General features: G+C 34.1%; 1 protein-coding gene across 1 annotated transcript in view; it reads left to right on the forward strand.

Moving 5' to 3' along the window:
* The first annotated feature begins 1,297 nt into the window (after positions 1-1,297).
* The window catches only part of ARPP21 (cAMP regulated phosphoprotein 21), a 148,119-nt gene continuing 126,993 nt past the window's right edge, over positions 1,298-22,423 (forward strand). The window contains exon 1 of the mRNA XM_083379349.1: positions 1,298-1,715. The gene's annotated coding sequence lies outside the window, so the exon portion shown is untranslated. The remainder of the gene's footprint in view (positions 1,716-22,423) is intronic.

The following is a 22,423-nucleotide window of genomic DNA, read 5'->3' on the forward strand; positions in this document are numbered from 1 at the left end:
CACACCCAAAGCATTCAGTTGAGTAAATAAATGATGTACTGTATATGTGTGTTGCAAAAATGATAACCAATTATATTTTTTTCTAAATGGATGGTTTGGTAAATTTAGTGCACTGCAATATACTCAAAGAAACAGCAGTAATACAACTCTCTCCTAAGGTAGCACATGAAAAGATTGAATAGATCAATCCAAGACCAAACTTAAGAACTAAATGCACTATAAAACTGTACTACTCCTGAATTTATCCAAATAAATATTCTACATAGATTATTTGATGTTTATCCATTATTTAAAAGACATTACACCAAGGATCTTGCATCTCTCAGATTCACTCACAAGCAATGCCATGGAACTCAGGTGTTTTAATAGGTGGCTGCTATCTTTTAAAACAAAATTCTGCATTTGAAATAGCTATTATTTAGAAAATAATCTTTCCCAATGAAAACGGATGGTCACTCGCCGCCACCACCACACTTGCATAACATTCGGGTGAACGAAACCAAATACAATGTAATTTTATTTGGGCAAAAGAAGGAAGAGCAAGAGGAAGAATAAATAATACGTTTAAAATAAAATTTCTACTTTAATATTCTGGTAGAAAAAAAGGCTTATAGATTTGTGAGATGCGAGAAGAGGAGACGAAGCCACAACCGAGCGAAAGGAAACGCAGAGATTAATGGATCTCCTGATTAGTGTTGTTCATATGCTTTGTGTCTCAGCTTCAGGCTGAGGATGGGCGGGCGCGTGTGCGGCGCAAAAGGGGGGGTGGCGGATGGATGACACTATACGCCGCCAAACACACACACACACAGAGAGAGACACACACACTTGCGAAACAGACAGGCAAGCAGGAGCTAGCCTTGCCACGTGCACTTCCAATTGTGGAGTTAACAGAAAGGGAGGTTACCCCTCGGTCCGTCCGTCCATCCCAATAACGGCAGAGTCAGTTCACTACTCTTCGCTGTCGCCGCTGCTCCAGCAGAATGAGCGGGCACGCAAGAGGCGCTGAGAGCAAAGAGCGCGGAGCCAGCGAGGTGGGAGAGCGACGAGCATGTTGTCTCTGGGCTGCCATGTGGGCGGGGAGAGGCGAGGCTGAGAGAGAGCTGGAAGAAGAAGAGGCAGAGCCAAGGCTCGCAAGCAGGCAGTAGTGAAGTGAGGAGGCAAGGCGTTAGAAGGGAAGTGAGACCCAGCCAGCCACGCACTGCCAAAGGGTTGGGCCAGAGGGTGGGAAGCGGACAGAAATAGAGGCAAAGGAGAGGGTGAGAAAAGCGGGTGGAGGGAGAAGCAGAGTAGAGATTTTGCGAGGGTCTAAGAAGCCAAAACGGAACAAGAAAGGCTAGGAGAGGGGACAGATGAGCCGGAGGGCTCGGCGGGATCTCGGAAGAGACAATAAGCGCTACCTCTAGATAAGTCTGAGAAAGGCACAGGGAGGGAATATTGTAGTCTTCATAACGATCCGAATTACAGCCCTGCAGCCGAAGAAGTGAGGCGTGCATACGGGTACAAAGAAGCGCACAGTAAGACACCAGCCCCGGAGAAAGAGCGCCAAGTGCCCGGTAGTAACAGCTCTCCAACAACCCAGGAGGAAAGGAGGCGAAAGTAGACCATGCTTTACAGGAAAACAAGCGTATTGTAAGAGCACCCTCGTCTGCAGCTAAAGCAGCTTCAAATTTCATCAAGACGCTGGGGGGGCATATCCAGTGTGTTCATTCAAGGTAAAACCAAGACACTTCCCGCCCCCAACAACCTGTATCTACGTGCCTGCCGCGCGTTACCGTATGTTTCTGTACCATTTGTAGCAACCTATGCTTTCTTGTCCTGTCTTTGAAGCCATTTGCTATGTCTGCGTGTTTCAATTTGGTCAGCTCAGGGTGGGTCTGACACATGAGGAGGGAAAAGAGACTTGTGAACTGATTCTAAGTCTGGCTGTCGCACTGTTTTAGCATCTCATATAACCTAAGAGCTTTGAAATAGCAATACATTACTGTTCCTTGAATGTTCAGAGGACTTCGGTGTTAAATTTTGAAATATGTGCCTACCATTTAGATGACTTTTAATTCATATATCTGCGTTCCGTAACTGATTTTTTAAAAAAGAACAAAGAAACATTGATAAAAAGTTTGCCAGCTTGAGAGAAAGATTCGGTGCCACATATCTCCAGGCTCATTGCTACCAGATCTTTATTTTGCATGTAAGGTACTTTGTGCATCTGTGGTCATTCTATTGTAAATAATAGAAGATAGATAATTTAGGAATAACATTCACACTATCTGGTAGATGGGCAAATGTGGAAAATAAGTAACTTTCAGCCTGATTTGCTTGCAGTTAAGATTCAGAATATATCAGTATATGAGCAATGTTGTTGTGTTTTTCTTTAACATTCGAAGTTAAATTTGATAACTTTTTTTAACCATAACTTCTGAAATTACATGTAATTTCAAATAGTTCCTTTAATTTAACATTAGAATGGTTACAAATATTTCTTAATGTGATTACTGTTGTGGTTATTATTACATTTTTTTCCTTACTGCATATAAATGTTGGTTAAAATGCCAAAAAAGTCAGTGAAGCGTTTATTTAAGATTGATCGAAATCTAATAAAACAACACACATTGTTTGTCAGATAACCCTATTACTAACCAGCTGTGTTTTGATTTGGTAAGAAGTAGCATATTTGGGTTAGCATCCTTATGATGTCATGGAAGTGAAGCTTTCTGCATCTAATTTAAGTATTTGAAATTGGCAGGCTGTCTGCAGTGTTCATTGCTTGCAAGTCCTTCATTGCTGTCATGCTATACATTTGTTCTGAGAGTCCAAATTGTGTCATATGCTTTGTTTATATATATAAATAAAGCATGGGTTCATTTTGTCATCTCCCATACATCTTAAGTTTATGCTGACAACTTATCCAACTAAGCTATGCTAACTGATGTAAGCTAAGCACTATTTCCTTAAACTGTGTGCTTTTACCTTTTCATACCTTTTCATAGTGCTATTTCTGTCCATTTTTCAAAAAGTTGGAGAGCGAATATATTGCTTTTGTGTCCATTTGGAACAGCTTATCTATTGCTTATTCATTGCTTAAAAATACAACACTGGTAAATTGTAAGAATGATATTGGAATTTTATATTTTATTTGGTTCAAATTATTTTCTAACTCTTGTCATTAAAAAAAATACTGTTTTTAAGACAAGGTAGTATACCAAATTAGGTTTGCAAATTATTAATTTTTCATTGACTTTGCTCTGTTTCTAACTGAGCCCTGTTAACCTTGAGAACTGTAGCCTGAGCACTATCAGAGCATGCTCTACTTCTGATTTCGGGTGTGTTCTCTTTGTAATGCTACTTAATGAAGAAACATCTCAATCTGCCATAAAGAAGCATAATGGAAGAGGAGAGTGGTGATTGGCTATGGCTACTGAAAAAAAAACAAAAGGTAAAAGCTGTCTATGGAACACTGAATCATTATTTAAATTCTGCATATGACTTCTACAATATACAACTTATAGTGTTGAAATAATGGTTGGGTCTTTTATATGTATTTCAAGTAAATCTTTTCTGGGAGCAAAGAAGGTACATAAGAACTAAATGAAAGAAGTTTAAAACTTGGAAAAAACATAAAATATAGAAAAAAGTTTGAGTTCTAAAAGATATAAATCAGTTTTACATTATAAAACAATTTAAGTTATAAAATGTATTATTTCTTAAGTGTGAACTAACAGAATGTTTTAAAATGGCTTCATTAAATAATAAACAAATATTTGTGAATGATTATTGTTTTAAGTGTGAAAAAATGCCTGATATTTAAATAAAAACCATGAATGATGTAATTATGTATTATATCTATGTAATCTTACAAGTTAACATAATTCATCATTATTTTGATATTTGCAGAAAATAAACAGTTGACAACTAGTGATACTAATTGGTAAAATAACATGCCTATAAATTTATTAAAATGCATTATGTATGAATATAAAATCCTTAGCTATGAATTTCTTTATAGGAGTTACATAAAGTATACATTTTGCAAAATGCTTAACATTTTAATAATTTGGAACACTACCATGAATTCTATATGCATTTATTTTATTAACTTAATTTAACATAAGCGATCCAAATAAGATTTCATTGCTCAAGCAAATTTCTTGGGTTCCATTCATATACTTCAAATTGAAGTCTTTCACACAGGAATGTGTTATTTTGCTTTTGTGTATGCACAAGTGTGGTACTGTGCATGTTACAAAGTTATTCTGAACTCCGAATATATTCACCTATATAGACAACATGATGAAATGATCAAAGATACATTATTTGAAGCAGGCAGTGGGATTTGTTCTTCCCAATTTATCTTTTCAAATTATTATTTTGCCATGTAGCAGAAAAATATATCTTTAAAAGAATTTGCCATTTTGAATTACGTAAGGAATAACATAAGGAATTGGTTATTTTTGTATATGGGTCCTGTATTCATGGTGAAAAATGTAATCCTCTATAGTTCAAGAAAGGTTACAGTATCAATTGAAATTAAGTTATATTTATACAAAGCAGGACAAACATTTTCAGATATGAAAAATAAAATATGAACATTATGAGTTTGGAACTCAAATGACATCAAAGTCTAAGTTCAAACATCCAAGAAAATGGATGTGTCATATTTCCCAGAATATATCCAGTGGTTAATTGACCATTGAAATTTATTGTTGTTTATTCATTGCTGTTTATATTGTGTATATATGAAAACGCTAAACAAATCTGAGTGTGATCAATTCAGTCATCAAATGGAATGTATAGCAGTTTTTCTCACTGTAGAACTCTAACCTAGCCAAAAATATCAAATTATATATTTTCCATTGATCATCAACTATCTCAGTAAAAAGCTTAGTTTAATTTTTAAAATATATGCATATAAAAACAGTCTAGAAATATTTTACACAGAAAGAGTATTTTGTTTTTTTAACATGTAATCATACAGTATTTACATGTCAAAGAAGCTAGTGTCCTTAAAATAAAGGTCTATATAATATATAATATATGAAAAATATTGTTGGATCAGATACAACTGAATTTAATGCTAGCCAAGTATTTCGGTAAATGTACAGCCCAGGAAATCATTTTTACACTAGAAGTGCAATTAATATGTAAAATCCTATAACTCATTAGTCCTTGTAATTATTTTACTCAGTGAGACACATTACTAACACTAGATTATTTTTCTTTGTGTATATAAATTTTAATATTTTTATAAAATATTAAACATGAAATTATAATGATTTAAAATGGGAAGTTTATGCATCTAGAAACTAAGATTCTGTGTGTAGCAACAGATCTGGTTCACTTTTAAAAATGGATTTTTCATTGGGCCCAATTAAAATGCTTTGAATGTTTGCAGCACAAGAAATAAGGATGTGAGTGGTACAATAAAGAAAACCAACTACCTAAGAGAAATAAGTCAGTGTTTTTGAGTGGGAACCTTTGCTACAAAATGTGCGTTTTAAATATTATTTACTTCTGAAAATATCTTGTTGGATTGCAATAAATTATTAATGTTTATGAAACATTGATTTAATTTAATTTAAACCCTTTTGGAAAAACATGGAACGAATGTTATGAACTAAAACTAGAAAAGTCTGATCTTATTCATTGATTAAAGATTTTTATACTAAAGTTCTGAGTGTACTTTTTAAAATATAGCAACTTGGGGAATATGTGTATACTAAATGATAACTTCTATAGAAAGTCTTATATTTATATCTTAATTTATAGATTCTCACTTGATGCAATTTTCAGTTTTTCAATTACTTCTAATTTTTTAGCATCGATGAATTAATCATTGACAGTACAAGGTTGGCCGTATTTTATGTGCAGGAAAATGAGTCATAGATAGATTATATTGGATTTGTATATACATAATTGAAAGTTGTGGTGTTAAGGGGTTGGAATACAGTAAAGTACAATCGATAGAATGCAATCACTTAAATGTATTTCCAGTAAAATTCATCTTTAACTTTAAAAAGCAAAATTAAACTAAGTATGAAACATTGTGATAAAATAGATACAGTGTCTACAGCCCTTCCTCTAAGCCCTATAATTCCTCAGTTAAGTGGATGGGTTAATTTTTGGTTTAATTAACCTGTGCTAATTAAGTATATTGTTTCATTGTTATGTGCACTTGTTTTTACAGTGCTGTCTTAATACGTGTTTGATTAATATATGCATACAATGACTTTAGATTTGTTTACTCTGGTTTTCTTTCTTTCTTTCTTTCTTTCTTTCTTTCTTTCTTTCTTTCTTTCTTTCTTTCTTTCTTTTCCTATGAATCTAAATTAAAAAGTGATAATATTTTGTGCAATATTTTTTCAGTAGACCAAAGTGATTTGAATAGCATATCTTTTGTGTTTACTGACATATTTATAACATTTTTGTTTTGAATATATAGTTTATATTTGTTTCTCAAAAACTGGAATATAAAGAAATTACTTATACCAACAATAATAGTTCAAATACAAATTGATGTGAATATTTTCCTTGTTGGCATTTCTTAGACCCATTATAGCTATCCAGGTTATTTAGTAGGATCCAGGTTCAGTTGATTTATCCTAGGTCTAACATAATGTTTACCCATTAGTAAGTAACATATTATACTAGAACAGTAACAATAACATTAAATTATCATGTTTGCATCTTGTAACATGATAAAAAGCATTACTGTGTTTTCAGTTATCAACGGGTTATATGTACCTGATTGCTTTTGTTGCATGATTCACAATTTTATTTTCCCTTTTTTCTTTTTTTTAAAGCACAAGGAATGCTGTAATACAAATGTGAGTATAATAAAACAATTTCATGAGTATCATCAACAATGTGGAGATACTTTTGAGAGTTAAACCCTTTTGGAGTATGAGTCTAATGAACAAACTTTAATGAACTTTGGAGAAGTCTCTCAAAACTCAAAAGAACACTTAAGCTTTTCTGTGTGATTAGCTTTCTCCAGTCTCTATCATACTTGTCCTAATTTAAAAGAACTAGTTGCAGCCCCAAAAGATAAATATTGAGTCTATGTTCTTTTTTTCCTGATTGGCAACTGAATAAAGAGCTACACAATAGATTCATGTGAAAGTTCAACTTTTTTGATAACGTGCAAAATACTCCAGATAGTAGATTAATCAAAAGGAATAGTACAGTTGTTTTAGCAGTAAGACAATGGAAAAGCAAACTTACAAAAAGACCAATTTTATCACAATCCGTATTGAAGTAATTCAGTCTGAAGAGCTGGACATCCCTATTAAATTTGGGGGCGCTTTCAAAACAGGGCTACTGATTTTCCAATTCTGAATGGATTGCCTTTTGAGAATGGATTGTTCTCCAGTCTGAATTCTTGTTGAATTATTAACAAGACTCTGTTTTCTACTCCTTAATATTGTATCCTGTATATGGCATTCCACCAATTACAGATAGCTCATAGGTTCAGTGCCAACATATGACTGGAAGGTTAGAAGGTGATTCTACCAATTTCACTTCATGCATGCCAATCAAGCACATCATGTTGAGAGGGTACTCAACCTTCCATAGGAGACATAGCCAAATTGGCTAATTACAATAGAACATTGGCGAAACATAACATTCTTCTGTTAAGCACTAGACACCTGAACTCAGAGGTGCTGTCACTGGGAGCGATGCCGGTGTTTTGCTACGGCGTCGTCGCCTGTCCTTTGCACCCCTGTCACTCGGAGCCCCATGCCGTGGGGACTCCCCTCCCCACAGTCGCCGTGGGGATTCTCCAGCAGTTACCACACCGTGGCCCATGCTGAGCCCCCACCCGGAGCTGCTCTGAACCCCGACCCAGAGCTGTGTTCCTCATGGCAGTGGTCTCCGGCACCAAATAGCCTCTTTCCAACCACATCCAGAAAAATTTGTAACAAACATTGGAATTCTCAAGGCCATGTTTGGTATTTCCCAGCAATCTGTTACTGGAAGGAAAAAGCAATCCCTGCTGCGTTACTGATCCCAGAGAAGCATTTGCATGTATGCAGGTATCCTTAGGGTACCATAGTTATGGATGAGAAATATTGGTTGCAAAGTTGGCATTTCTGGATGTAATACAGATATTTTGGACTTATTTTTGTTTCTTTGCAAGTTTGATATTTTTAAAAAGGCATATGCTACTGACTACACTTATGCACATATGTAACATCTTTTGCTAGGTTATATGACCACTGCTTGTCCAGAATGTGAAAAGTGAAAGATTGTGACTAAACAAAATTTTAATGTACAGATAATACCACCAGAAATTATTTTAGCCTTTTTAATAAATGTTGTTATTAATGTTAAGCTCACCATGGAAAACATCATATATTGCTATGTGTATACTAGGTTAATTATTTAAAGACTGAAGTGCAACATAACTAGATTCTAAATAATCATTTTTCAAAACACACAACAGTCCAAACAGTAAAAGTAAAGTCCAAATTAAGAATATTTCATTCTTAAGAATTCTTTAATTTAAAGGGGTTTAGTTGTAATAGATGGTTATAGATTCAAAATAGTTTTCAAGAGTATAAAAAGATACTATTTTTTCCTAGCATCAGCTAAATTAGACATATTACATTGAGAAAAATGTTTCTCATTTCTTTCCTGTTACCTTTATTGATTTCATTGCAGAGATGTTAATGTAGGAAATAGATTATTTTGTTATCTAATTTTACCTTCCAAAAGACAGAAGCAGATGAAAAATGAGGTTCTTTCCTGTTGGCTTTTTTGAATTAGCTGTTTTAGATTCTAAAAGTTAATTCCTAAAGAAGTAACCTTGTAAATAATTTTAATGTCCTCCTCTAGTGCAGGGTTGGCAACCTTGGCTCTTTTATGACTCAAGGACTTCAACTCCCAGAATTCCTGAGCCAATATGGCTCAGCTTGGAAACCTCTCTCTTTCCCCTCAGCGTGGCTGGCTCAGGATATCTGGGAGTTGAAGTCCACGAGTCATAAAGCTAAGCTTGTAAGCCGCCCTGAATCTTCAGAGAAGGGCGGGATATAAATGGAATTAAAATAAAAAAAATAAAAAATAAAAAAGGACTAAGATTGCCTACTCCTAAAGCCAATAGAGGGAGCTTTTTTTTTTTTTTTTTGCAAAAAAAGGTGCCAGAATGCCATTCTGAGCATTCTATGAGAAAAAAAGCCCTGGATAAAAGAATTATTACTCAGCAATAAGAAATGTTCAAGCTTAAAAACTGAGCTAGTTATCTAAATGAGATTTCCCAACAAGGATATTTGGAGATGTAACTAACTATATGCCAATTAATTGAAGCTTCATATGTGCTTGCCTTTTTAACTTCAATTAAATATTATATAGAGATCTTAAATATAGTTCAACTTCTGTGTTCATAGAAAGCAAAATTGCCTGAAAAATTAGTCATTTTTGCAGGTGCTTATAGTTAAGACATTCAGGTTACATGCAAATTTATTGAATCAAAATGTCCATTTTTTCACTTATATTAAGTAGTAAAATGCAATGTTCTTGAATTCTTCTGGCTGAAGAATACAGAAACTAAAAGAAGCCAAATAATTAGGTGATGTAACTTGTACAGATAATAACCTGGTGTATACTATATACATATTAAAATTGTATGCATATAGAATATTTTTTTTGAAAATAGTTAAAAAAAAAGAAACCACAAATCTAATAGGGGACATTTTTTGTAATTATAGGGTGCCATTAATAAATATTAATCCAAACTATAAAAAATAAATAAAAGAGTTTACACTACCTCAGTAATCTCTTCATGCGAATGACTAAATCATTGAAAGTACAGTCACACATGCAAGTTACACACATACTATCAAACCCCCACGGGTATACATATATTCCCATATACATGCACATACAAGTTTTTCAGTTTCCTCTACATCATTGAAACATGCTAGCAATATATCAATTCAGTTAAAAGTAAAAATAAGAACTATTAACAAGAAAGAAAGCATTTTCAACATTATCCTGACTTATATAAAAGTTATATTAACTTAAGGGGTTATATATCATTTAATGGGACATTTCAAAAATCCCATTGAAAACTATTAGTGCCAATAAAGATATTGGACAGTTATACCTTTCCATCTGATAATTTTAGAAGAAATGGGAGATTTCTGCATATGTCAGAGCCACTAAAAACATAGCAAGTTCTTCTGTACTGCTTATATTACAGAGACATTTATTAGGCTTAACTTACCATTACTGAATAAATATCCAGGGTGCACACTACAATTTTATACCAACCTGCTGTTTTCAGTATCAACCCTGCTATGACATACCATGTTTATTTATTTATTTATTTATTTATTTATTTTATTTGATTTGATTTGTATACCGCCCTTCTCCCTAAGGACTCAGGGCGGTGAACAGTGAACATAAATAACAGAATGCACAAATAGTTATCTTAAAACAGTAATTAAAACAGAACCCGTCAGACCAGACCGGATTGCTTAAACAGATGTGTTTTTAGGTCGCGTCGGAAGGAGCGAAGGTCGGGAGCCATCCGGAGCTCAACCGGTAAACGGTTCCATAGGTCAGGCGCGCTCACAGAGAACGCCCTCCCTCTGGGAGCCACCAGACGGCATTCTCCAAACGGCGGCACCCTTAGGAGGCCCTCTCTGTGGGAGCGCACTGGAGTGCATATTGCCAGGTTATGTGCAGCAGTGCTCAAAATTTGTAACATAAAAACTCGTGCTTGGACTCAATTTGTGAACTAGATTTAATGAATATTAGTTCACTGTATGCCAGGTGCTTTATAACTTGATAGAGATAACTTTGCACCTTTTTGTTCCACTATATCTATTTATTCACCTATCGTCCTTTTAGTTTTAGATGTATTTTACTAGAAAACTTAACTAATAACAATAGCACTTAGATTTATATACTGCTTCACAGTGCTTTACAGCCCTTTCTAAGCAGTTTACAGAGTTAGCACATTGTCCCCAGCAATCTGGGTCCTCATTTTACCGACCTCAGAAGGATGGAAGGCTGAGTCAACCTTGAGCCAATGAGAATTGAACTGCCAAACTGCAGGCAGCTAGAAGTAGCCTGCAGTACTGCATTCTAATCACTGCGCCACCAAGGCTCAATCATAGTGCTTCTCCAATAAGCAAGTTCAAATCAAACTGAACAATAAAGCAATGTGTAATACACAAAGCAGGCAGAAAAAAATATTTAGGTAGCACAAACAACTTATCTATATTTTTGGAGAATACCTACATTTCTGTAATGGGCAGAAGTAATAACCATGAGAATGGGAGTAAGATCCACCACCAAGACAGTAGTTAGATAAAACAAATATGAGCCTGTTGCTAAAACATAATTTGAGAAAGCATCTCAGACATGACCCTCCCTAGTTTTCATGAAGATAAAGGGCAGGGGAGGATATATACTCAGACTTGCAAGATTCTATTATTGTAACCTTATAATAAACATACTAGCATTCATAATGTTGGCTTTTACTTTGAAGGGCTTAGAATTTCTGGTCAGTCTATATACTGTTTGGCTTTTATGCAGTGGAAAGCAAGGACTCCCAAGTTTATAATAACATACGAATGTGATAGTTGTACAACAAATTAAGCTTTTGCTGGTTTATCTTATTTTTATATACTTCTAAACAGCCATTTAGGATTTGTAATCAACCATTTTAAAGCTAATTCAAAAATTATTCCTTTTTAAGTAATTAAAAAGTAATCATAAAAGTATGCTAGGGCATAAATAATATCTTTTACTCATTCATGAGGAAAAAATGTGAATATATTTCATAGAAGAGCATGTGAAGTATACTATTCATTCACTTTAGGGCTAAAAGAACAAAGCTTATGACTTTGCAAGTATCAACATTTGGCAGTTCTTTGGACAGGGAATCATCAAGTTAAAACCATTCATCTAACAAGAATTCAGAGTTACAATGGCCAACTTGTTGCTTTGTGTATTTGCACTTATGACCATTGCACCAACCTTGTAGTCACTTGATCTCAGTTTGGATGCTTAGCAACTGGCTTGCATTTATGACTGGCTGCAGATCATGATTTGTGATCTTTTTTGTCAGTTTTTGGCAAAAAGTGCCCACTGACTAAACTAGATTAACTTGCCTTCTGCACGATTTACTTAACAACCATGGTGATTTTCTTAATGGCCACAGTAACGATGGTAATAAAATCATTTCCAGCCACATGATGATGATATGACTCACTTTACAGACCATCCTGGCCAAGAGAAATCCCAGTTTCAATTGTAGTTGTAGTTGTAAACTATTTGATAGTTCAACACATATGCATGCTAAAAGCACGAATCCTTCTGATAGCTAAAATGATGAATGTTTTAACTGTATTGGTAAAACAGTATTACTGTAGTTATTATAATTTGTATACAGTAATTATAGCAAATGCTATAAAACGCAACTACTTTTTGTAATTGATTCCTGGTCATTTAAACATAGGAATTTGGGGGCAGAGGAATACTGCAGGATCCAATCTGGGTCGGTCACCGGGACTAGAGGTTTTGTCTTCCGAGGTTTTGGATTTGTGCCGGAGCCCATCCACAGGGAACCCCTCTTTCTCAGCAGAGTATGTGCTAGAGATTGAGTGTGTCCTCTAGCAGAGGAATAGTGTTACATGTAAATTATAGCACAAATGGAATGTTACATTGTAACAAGTTTATTTGCATTTTGCAACAGCAACAGTTTTCCTCAGGGATTACTAGGCTTCTGGTATCACAACATTTTCTTCAAGGAGTTGATTGCTGGCTATTGGCCAGGCCTTTCCTATTGGCCATCAACTCAGCTAATAATCTCTTTGAAAATAAATGTATTGTGAAATAATTTTAATAAGATTTTATTAAAGTTATAGGAAATTATATTAAATAACTGGCTTAATTGCCTTGGATTTTTAAAATATTAAAATACTTTAATATCTAAATCGATTTACACAAACTTATTTCAATAATGTAAATAAACATGTAAAGCTGGAAGGGACATTATGCCACAGTCTGCAAGGAAGAAATAAATACAAGCTGTAATGTGACATGAAACCTTATAGAAGACAAACATTTACTCTTGAGAAATACATAGCAACTTTGTAAAACTAGGATTTTTTTTATTGTAATTTGTACTGACAGATTTCAGTAGTTAGGAAAGAAAAGTTCCAGAACTGGCAGCAAGGTGAAAAACAAATGCTAAAAATTTATTTTTTTGATGCAGAATAATATTTTTTTTAGGAAACAGGTGAACGTACACTTTAGTACTTACAAATTGAAGAAAAGCTCATTTAAAAGATAAGTAGTCAAACACTGCAGAAGTTTAGTGTCATATTTATCTCTATACACACAAAGCAAACATATATAGAAACCTAGTCACCAGCAGGTAATTTAATGACAAAAAATAAAATATATGTTCTATGACATTACAATGCAAATCCCACCACCAAAGTTGGATGCAAGTATATCTATCATGGGCTTTGCAATGTGACAGTATTTGTACCATGTTCTCCATAGCCTACTCTTGTGGTTTGCTGGACTCACTATGAGTAAGCAGTTCTAAGGTTCATGAATTCCAAGGTGTTCTAGTTTGCATAAGGCAGCATAGGTGCCTAAATTGGGAGTATTACTCCAATTTGTCTCTAGAAGTGTAGTAAGAAAGCTTATATGTGGGTTCAACTGATGATGAGCTATAGTGACCGGTGACAGAATAGCGATGACTGCATAACTGCAGTATTTAACATGTGAAATTGTCTTTCAAGATAGCCTGTAAAAGGCAGCTGGGCACATATAATCCTTGATTTATGACCAGTCATTTGATCATTCATAGTTATTATGGACTCGAGATTTTACTTAACAACCCATCCTCAAAGTTATAGTTGCTGCACCAGCCCCACAGTTACTTGACCACATTTTTTGCCCTTTTCTGGCAAAAAAAAAGCCTTTTCGATAACCTGTATCCAGACTTACAACTCTGTAATTCACTTAACAACCATGGTGACTCAATTAATGTCCATACAAAAGTGGTTGCAAAGTTGAGTCCAATCATGTGGCAACACGACTTACAACCTCCATGTCTTAGGGCCAAAATTCAGGCACAATTGTGACCATAAGTCAAGGACTACTTGTAAGTTATTAAATAAATGAGTACATAGAGCTTTGTAATATTGGTCCTAAAAATGCTACTTTACTTATTTGGGAGCTACTTGTCTAGTAATATGTGCTGAATTTTTTTTCTTCTCTTCAGTCCGATTCCTGGATACCCTCTGCACTTTTCCTGGCAATATTTTTGAGAAATGTTTTGTCGTTACTTCCTAGGGTTGAGGGAAAATGACTAACCCAAGGTAGTTGAGTTGGCTTTCTGTTTAAGGCAGAACTTGAAACAACAAACTTACAGTTTCTTTCCTTACATTGTAACCATTATATGCTGATACTACCTTCCAAGGCTTAGAACTAAAGTTCTGATGACTTAGAGCTCTATTATTTAAAATATTACCTGCCAGTACCACCCAACCCACATATTAAGATTTTCTTGGCTTCCGGTTTGCGTGCGTGGTGCTTCTGGATGTGCAGGAACAGCCTGCTTCCTGCCGTCCATTTCTTTCTTTTTTGGAGGACCCTGAAAAGGGTCAAAAATTGCCCTGGAGGGGCGATTACTGAGAGAAGGACTTTCCTGAGATCACGGAAGGGCGGTAGCCCTCCGCTGGAATCCGGAATCATCTCCTTTGGCCCGAAGAAGAGACCAGCCATAAAGATGGCCGATCATTAAGCTGCTCCCTGCTGAAAGCCAAAGCACTACCTAGCACTAAGAAGCAATCTGGAGGACCAGGGTGAGCTTTTGCCTTTCTTATTCCCTAACCATCTTCCTGTGGGACTTTCCTGAAAATACTTTTCCCCATTTTTTGAGAAAATGGCGAATATCTACTTTGGGAACAAATTTTAAAGCCTCAAACCTACAAAAGAACTTTAATTAATTCAGCAAAGAAATTAAGTAATTTCATCTGTATTTACTAAAAAGCTTCTATTTGTTGCTGGGAATCCACTATCCTATCTTTTCTCTAAGCTGTGAATTAAGGAAAAAATTTGGACTAATCTTATAAAAGTTCTATACTAATTTGGAAAAAGAAAAGAAAATTCCTACATTGCATATTATATGTTACTGATGACATCTGGCGAAACCTGGTACAGCAAGTAAATTTCCTTTTTGTTGTTGTGAGAGCTCACTGAATAACAGAGCTGTCCTTGACACTAAGATAAGGGTGGGAACACCTGGAACTGAATACAACTCTTCAGGAGGTGGAAAATCTTTGACTATTAATAAAACAGCCTCCATGTAAGATTTAACTGCAAACAACAACGAAATGGATGAATACATCCCACCACTTGATTATAAACCAATACTGGACACGATTTTGGCAATGACAGAGCAAATTAAAGCCAAATAGCAAGAAAAATCTGACAACTTAAAGCCACCAAATCAAACTTTCACTTTAAATGAGGAAAGGATAACCCAAAATCAAATAGAAGAAGTGGAAACTAACACTAAAATAGGAAATTTCAAAGAACAACAAAAGCAACCTACAGAAGACCTTAAAGTCCAAACTTTAATGGCAACTACAAAACTTGCAATCCAAAAAGCAGCAGCACCTGAAGAAAACAACACCAAGAGTGAAAACACTAAAGGCTTTCAAATGCAATATATTGAGAATTCAATTAATTGTCCTTTAATTAAGTTTTTTCCTATATACTATAGGCCACTCTAGAATATCCTATTGCAATTAGATAAAATTTAAAAACAGGATATTGATATGTATTACTGAAAATATATTTTAAGTTTTGTTGATTGAGTAGGTTACAACTAGAAATGTACTAACTTGCCTATTTTGACTATGTAATAACTAACGGAAGTAGAGAGGGCATCTCTGTTGATGTAACCTGAACTATTTACAACTGGTTATTTCTTATTTTAACTACCCCCAAACCATATTGTTTCACAAATACATGTATACGTAAATATTAAAAAATCAATAAAACTTGTTTTTTTTAAAAAAGATTTTCTTCTTCTCATGATACAATCTATAGGTTCAGTTCATAGTGATGTGGCAATTATGGCTCTTTTTGCCAGAAGAAATGAAACCGGCATCTATTCTGTCCTTTTTAAAACAATTAAAAGACATTTCCTCTTCTGCAGGATCATAAACAATTGCTTGGATCTGATTTCTTTCTAAAAATGAAATTTATTTAAAACAGTATTACAGGATTTGGGTAGTTTTTCTTTAATCAATTTATATTTTTGTTCTGGCATCCTTCTGATCCTCTTGGGAAGGAACAACTGTAGAAATACATAAGAATTGATTTAGGTAGAGAGAAGGATAAAAGCAGAAAGCTGGAAAACGTAAGTAGGCATAATAGTATTTTACATCTAAATAATATTTCTACATGTAAATAAAGACGGTATCTATATTCATTTGCTGTGCTTCTAGAAGAACTTATCATGAACACCAATGGACATTTTTTGTTTCTGACATAAACTGGCATATATACTTTCTGCTCTTTTTTTCCTGCCAAAGCATAGTCATTTAATTATGCTGTAAATATTTTCAGCTTTGAAATATCTTCCTGCTTTTCTGCAGAATATCGATACAGAATCCAAGTTATTGTTACTATTGATTCAGTATCTATTTAAAAGTGGTGTAGAGAAATTTATAGTCTCATTAACTTTGGAATTTCACAGAATAGAATGTTATAGGATTTCAGAAACAAGGCATCAAATAAATCTAAATTTTTGTCTATCCAAATCTATTTTACTCCAATACTTTAGTGTTGACCTTTAATCAACTTTAGATAAAAGGCAATTGTTTACTGAATGGGGGGGGAGTCTGATTGCTAATGTGAAAAACTCTTGTTTTGGGCATCACACTTTCTATTTCAGTAAGGTTGCAACATTTTTTCATCTTGGCCTGCCCTGGGTATTTTAGATTACAATACACATTGTTCCTAATTAGCATGGAAACTGTAATGACTGGGTATGATTGGATTTCTACTTATTTACTCCAGGAATAAGCTAATGATGCATCCAAACAGCATGTGGAATTTGGAGGAAAAAGGAGGGCATAAATTAATTTTGAGAGAAAAGGTTGGCAAGTATACTACTTAATAAGCCAAAATCAATTTGAAGCAGATTTTTTTTAAAAAATTAACTCATACAGTCAGTAGAAATGAAAGAGAGAATGACCACATAATTGATATTATGATGTTGACAAGTGTTCACTGCAGTATTCCTTGTCAGTTTGCTGAATCTGTTAGTTCCTACTAAGGATTACATGCTTTCTTGCCTTACAAACCATTTGTTTGCTCTTAAATAAAATATGATAGCTCTCTGCATGAACCATTATTTATGAAGCCGTTTCCTGTCTTGTATGATTTAGAATATTCTAAGTGGTAGATTGCAGCACCAACTTATATTTGGGGTTGTTCACAGCTTTTTGCTTGAGTTAGGTGAAGCAATAATGATGTCCTGATTTTCTTTTTTACTTGAAGATGGACCATATTAAAGGTAGTATTTCCAAAGAGGTTATTAGCTCTGAATTTCTGGAAGAAGAGAGATAACTCTCTCGCTATCTTGTAGTTCCTTAATGTCTTAAAAAATATGTGTTTCTCTAAGAGTCAGGGGATTGTGGAGATCCAACTTAAGAGTCAGTCTCTAGGTATCTTGCTTTAGAGTTCAAAAGAAAAAAAAGGTATAAAAATAACTCAAATTAAGAGAAATCTGAACAGCACACTTTGTATCTTTCTTTTCTAAAATTCATATGGCTTCTGAAAATAGCTGGAAATTCTGTTGTAGCTAAATTATTTGGCAGCAACATTTTACCTTTTAATACATACCTAGGCAAAAGTGTAGTAGAACTAAAGCACTCCAATTGCAAAACAGGTGAATAATGGATATTGTATCCATTATTGTATCCATTACAGACATGTTTCCCTAATGCAAGCATTTTTGTAACAAGACAAATTCATATATACAAATGATAATTTCCCCAGATATATCAGAATAAAATAGCTCAAGTGCTGAGAGGATAAAGTAAAATTCACCAAAATTTTCTTTATAATTCAGTAATTATGTTGAAAGTGTTTTAAAATTGTGTTTTAAAACTTATTACATTGTAGAAAAAACACCAATTACACCAAACATTTCTGAGGAGACAATTTTAATGCAAGAAGTTCAAGATAGTAACAAAGTTTTGATAACAACATACTTTCATTTTGGAACAAAGGAAAGAAGTTACATATATTTATTTGTTCCATAAGCCTAGTATGCTTAGTTGTGCTATGAAACAAAGTATCATACATATGATAAATGATTTCACCATGACCGTAGTAAATAATTATCAATAATGTTTTTCTGATAAATTATTGTAACAAATACATAGTTTTTTTAAAATTAGTAATTGTGAAACAGTAGTATTCTAATATTTAGATTAGATGTTTATGTAGCAATTACTGTTTTTCCCTACATCTTTGTCTTAAAAATGGGTTTTAAAAATTATTAATATTTAACGAAAGTTGTTTGCTTGAATTTTTAATAATCAAAACATCAGAGTATACCTTTTGATATAATTTTGAATTGCAGAGCAAACAAGAGATTATATTTGGCAGAGATCACAAACAACCACCCTGGAGGTTTATAAACCCAGTTTAAACATACGTTCTTCAAATGTAATAAAAATGCATGGAACTGGTGCCAAAGATTATGTTGTAAACATAGATTATGAGAGTTCTATGCTTCTGGAATTACATTCACTATTGTGTAGAAAGAAAGAGAAAAATGTTTTTGTCCTGACCAGTTAAAATAAAGCATAGAGATTTGCTATTCTTAGATTGCCCTTAAACCTCTTTAATGACAACAAAAAGAAGTAAGTGCTATTGCAGGCAATAATATCGCTTAAATACTATTCTATTCTTCTTTCATAATGGGAAAATAAAATTAAGAAATTAGATTTCTTTTGAACTTGTTTGCATCTCTGGAGCCCTGTTTTAGCAGCATTGGAGAATAAAGCTGATTTGTTTCTGCTTCAGCTGTGGGTGGAGTTGAAACTATTCCAAAAGATTAAAAAAGAAAAAAAAAGTGATGACTCTATTTTCCCTTCAACTTCTGTTTCAGCCTTCTTCCTGGCTATTGAGCTCCTGAGCCTATGCGGAAATGGTACTTTGAGCTGATTGATTGTATTTTTTTATGCAAAGTACCAGGCTAATGGCTGTATTTTTTTATCCTCTTAATATAAGGTGGATTTTATTGCTGCAGAAACTACAAGAGTTTGACAACATTGCAAGTTGCCAGAAGAAATCAATAATGGATCAACTTTTTAAGTGTTTCTAAGGTCTAGAAGAATGGTGTAGACGTACACTTAATCATTATAAAAGTTAGATTCAGGGTAGATAGAGGGTGTTTTTTTTAAGTTTCAGATTGGTGAAAGTTTACAGATATTATCTAGGACAGGGGTGGGGAGCCTTGGCTCTTTTATGACTTGTAGACTTGTGGCTGGCTCAGGAATTCTGGGAGTTGAAGTCCACAAGTCATAAAAGAGCCAAGATTCCCCACCCCTGATCTAGGACATTTCACTACACTTGGACACCTCGCTGTGTTGTATTCTTCAGGTCAACTTCTTGAGTAAATTCTCTAGAGTAATGTAATGGCTAGAATCTTTATTATTTTCTTATTCTCTCCCCCCCCCCCCATCACTCTTTCACATTCACAGAAATGCTGTTTTCCTTTCTTTTCTTTAATATATAACTTTTTAGGTTTCAGTGGCTATCTTGAAAGGGATTTGGCACTTCTTTTATGCCTAATCTCATCAGAAGCAATTCATTTATGATATATATTTGATTTACAGATAAAGTGTGAATGGAAGAGAAATTTCAGTTTAATTGCTTATTGCCAAAATGAAGTAATTATTTGCAGCTCTAGAAATTCTTGTATTTCAGAATGAGTGGACAGGGATTTTAGATCCAAATCTCTCAGCTAGGAATGACATTTGGCCAATGATCCTCTTGCAACACAAAGTTTCTACAGGGCTTTTAGACAGTATAGAAGTGTAGAGCTAAGGCTTTCTTGAGTTCCCAGAAAAAAGATAAGATACGAATCTAACAAGTAAATACAAATAAGTAGTAGAAAAACAGGATGGATGAATGGACAGGATGCATCTTAGGTATGATTTTGCTCTGTTTTGGTTTTATTTATCTTATAAATTCTTTTCCAACGTTCTAAAATAGATCACTCAGAACTGCTTATTGAACAGGACAAAGAAAACAGACAATTGACAGAAAAAAGACTAAGAACATAACCAAATGTATTTATTTAATTCAGTTCCAAAACTACCCAATTCTTAATTACTCTTTTTGACTTATAATTAAATCTAGAATAATTTAGGAAAAATAAAATACGTAGCTAAAGGGTGATAAAAAGAAATGTTATTGATTATTTAAAAAGTGATAAAAAGTGAATATTTATTTATGTATTTATTTATTTATTTATTTAAATTCTGCTGCCTATCTGCTTTATAAGGTGACTTTGGGCAGCTTTATCAGACAGATTTTATTGAGATGAGTGGGAATTTAATGTTTTAACTCACAGTATCTTCATTGAATTCACCAGTAAATCTGCCTAGTGACTCATATACTTTTTTTGGATAGTCCTTTCCTAAAGTCATAAGAGACTACCAAGGTCTCTTTGAAGTCACCTGGAATTATTCTGATGATTTTTTTTCAGTGTCAAGAATCAGGAAGAATTATTAATTTTCCCTAGTTTTAAAACACTTTTCACTTACATTACGTTTCTTACTATTGTTTTATTATTGCATTTTAATGATTATATTACTCAATTTAGTTTTGAGCCTCTTACAGCCACTTACCAAAGTTGCTGTTTTAAAAATGTCTACTTCATCTGGTGTAGTACAGTATCTGTGAAATTTGTGTAGTGTTTGATTATGTATTTGTGTTTGATTATGTATTTGGTCAAATACCAACATTACAAACAAGAAGCAAATAAAATAAAATGCAAGATATTTTTAACAATTGATGTGAATTGTCACTGCAGTCAAATTTTGCAGACAGTATAACAAAATTTAGCCACATTCAAAGACATTACATCAAACTGATCTGATAATAGCAACTAACAGATGAAATGGGTCCATGAATCCTTACAGAAGGTACATATAGTAGAACCTGAGGTGTAGTTTTGATAGCCCCTTGTCCACAGGGCCATAGTTTCAGCTCATGGGATTTTTTATACCAACCCTCCAAGACTGCTGTGGAAATGCATTGCACCATGCTAAAATTAATACCCTTCGGAGTTTGTGGATAGTTATACAGTGTATGTATTTCACTGCTTTGAATTTGGAGCAAAAATGAGTTCCAAACACAGTGGTAGCTTGATTCACAACTGCTTTGAAACTCGTCAAATTTGATACTCAATGCATTTTCACGTGAAAATTTTGTTCTGGTACTTACAGTTTGGTACTTGATGCACAACCTAGTACTTTTCAGTGTCAGCTGCCTTGTAACTGTGATTTTCTTAATTTCCTAGAACAAATTATTATTGTTGTTGTTGTTATTATTTGAAAGATCTTTTTGTGTGTCGATATTGCAAAATAGCTATTACTATAGCAGTAGTGTATCGGACGTATCGGAACTTTTCCGCCATTGCCGGCAATGGGGTGGGCACAGTTTTGACGTGATGTGTCCGGCCCATGGGCCGGCAGTTTGACACTCCTGTCATAGAAGGATTATGTAGACTCTTGCATTAAAATGATAAAGTCCTGCACATATAATGGTCAATTGCAAAGAAGCAGAAGGTTCATGTTTTGTTATGACAATTAGGGTTCTCTAATTAATATTAATGATAATTATGTATTTAAATACTGATATTAATATTATTTAAATACTATGACTGATCGTGATAAGAACAACATATCTACCAATCTTCATCACTCCTACACAACTTCTCTCCCAATAAGATGAATGCAGCCTGTTTGCCCTGCCAGGGTTTGGCAGCTCTTGTGCCTTTGAAATTTTAGAAAACAGGCAAGAAAAGAAAGAGACAAGTAGCTGGTGTGCTGTTTGACCTTGATTGGTCTCATATTTTGAGAGCCTATATCAATTATTCACATTATGCATTGTGAGTAATTGTATCTATTATCCTGCTTGAATTAATTTCAGAAAGTTTACATCTATGACAGTTGCATAGATGTAATCTGTGAAAACATCAATATAATTACAATAAAATAATTGTATAGACCACACTTTAGATAAATCAGTCTAAGAGACTTGATGAACAAGTCTCCTTTGCAGTGTTAGAAGATGTGCAATACCCTGCATACCTGCAGAGGGAGTATGCAGCAGGTTCTATTGGCTAGCTTCACTTGTT

Source organism: Vipera ursinii (assembly GCF_947247035.1).
Source record: "Vipera ursinii genome assembly, chromosome: Z".
In the NCBI taxonomy this organism is placed as follows: domain Eukaryota; kingdom Metazoa; phylum Chordata; class Lepidosauria; order Squamata; family Viperidae; genus Vipera; species Vipera ursinii.